At 37.7% G+C, this 1982-nt stretch overlaps 1 protein-coding gene across 1 annotated transcript in view; it reads left to right on the top strand.

Annotated features, from left to right (window-relative positions):
• The window catches only part of LOC105519904 (multidrug resistance-associated protein 1-like), a 97118-nt gene that overhangs the window by 57851 nt on the left and 37285 nt on the right, over positions 1 to 1982 (top strand). The window lies entirely within an intron of this gene.

Genomic DNA, 1982 nt, shown 5'->3' with positions numbered 1-1982 from the left:
AATAAGTAAGATCAGAGCAGAACTGAAGGAGATAGAGACACAAAAAACCCTTCAAAAAAATCAGTGAATCCAGGAGCTGGTTTTTTGAAAAGATTAACAAAATAGATAGACCGCTAGCCAGACTAATAAAGAAGGAAAGAGAGACGAATCAAATAGGTCCAATAAAAATTGGTAAAGGTAATATCACGACTGATCCCACTGAAATACAAATTACCGTCAGAGAATACTATAAACACTTCTATGCAAATAAACTAGAAAATCTAGAAGAAATGGATAAATTCCTGGACACATACACCCTCCCAAGACAAAACCAAGAAGAAGTCAAATCCCTGAATAGGCCAGTAACAAGTTCTGAAATTGAGGCAGTGATTAATAGCCTACCAACCAAAAAAAGCCCAGGACCAGATGGATTCACAGCCGAGCTCTACCAGAAGTACAAAGAGGAGTTGGCATCACTCCTTGTGAAACTATTCCAAACAATGGAAAAAGAGGGAATCCTCCCTACCTCATTTTATGAGGCCAGCATCATCTTGATACCAAAGTCTGGCAGAGACATAACAAAAAAGAAAATTTCAGCGCAATATCCCTGATGAACATAATGTGAAAACCCTCAATAAAATACTGGGAAACCAAATCCAGCAGCACATCAAAAAGCTTATCCACCATGATCAAGTTGGCTTCATCCCTGGGATGCAAGGCTGGTTCAACATACGCAAATTAATAAACATAATCCATCACATAAAGAGAAACAATGACAAAAACCACATGATTATCTCAATAGACGCAGAAAAGGCCTTCAATAAAATTCAACAGTCCTTCATGCTAAAAACACTCAATAAACTAGGTATTGATGGAACATATCTCAAAATAATAAGAGCTATTTATGACAAATTCACAGCCAATATACTGAAGGGGCAAAAGTTGAAATCTTTCCCTTTGAAAACTGGCACAAGACAAGGATGCCCTCTCTCACTACTCCTATTCAACATAGTATTGGAAGTTCTGGCCAGGGCAATCAGTCAAGAGAAAGAAATAAAGGGTATCAAATTGGAAGAGAGGAAGTCAAATTGTCTCTGTTTGCAGAAGATGTGACTGTGTATTTAGGAAACCCCATCGTCTCAGCCCCAAAACTCCTTAAGCTGATAAGCAACTTCAACAAAGTCTCGGGATACAAAATCAATGTGCACAAATCACAAGCATTCTTTTACACTGATAATAGACAGAGAGCCAAATCATGACTGAACTCCCATTCACAATTGCTACAAAGTGAATAAAATACCTAGGAATACAACTTACAAGGCATGTGAAGGACCTCTTCAAGGAGAACTACAAACCATTGCTCAGGGAAATAAGAGAAGATACAAACAAATGGAAAAATATTCCATGCTCACAGATAGGAAGAATCAATATCATGAAAATGGCCATATGTTGAAGTAATTTATAGATTCAATGCTATCCCCATCAAGCTACCATTGACATTTTTCATAGAATTAGAAAAAACTACTTTCAATTTCATATGGAACCAAAAAAGAGCCCATATAGCCAAGACAGTCCTAAGCAAAAAGAACAAAGCTGGAGGCATCACGCTACCTGACTTCATACTACAAGGTCACAGTAACCAAAACAGCATATAAAGACCATGGAACAGAACAGAGTCCTGAGAAATAACACCACATGTCTACAACCATCTGATCTTTTACAAACCCGACAAAAACAAGCAATGGGGAAAGGATTCCCTATTTAAGAAATGGTGTTGAGAAAACTGGCTAGCCATATGCAGAAAGCTGAAACTGGACCCCTTCCTTACACCTTATACAAAAATTAACTCAGGTTGGATTAAAGACTTAAACATAAGACCTAAAACCATAAAACCCTAGAAGAAAACCTAGGCAATACCATTCAGGACATAGGCGTGGGCAAAGACTTCATGAGTAAAACACCAAAAGCAATGTCAACAAAAGCCAAAATTGACAAATGGAATC

This window comes from Colobus angolensis, unplaced genomic scaffold, assembly GCF_000951035.1.
Source record: "Colobus angolensis palliatus isolate OR3802 unplaced genomic scaffold, Cang.pa_1.0 Scaffold360, whole genome shotgun sequence".
In the NCBI taxonomy this organism is placed as follows: domain Eukaryota; kingdom Metazoa; phylum Chordata; class Mammalia; order Primates; family Cercopithecidae; genus Colobus; species Colobus angolensis.
This window is presented reverse-complemented; position numbering and strand designations above follow the sequence as displayed.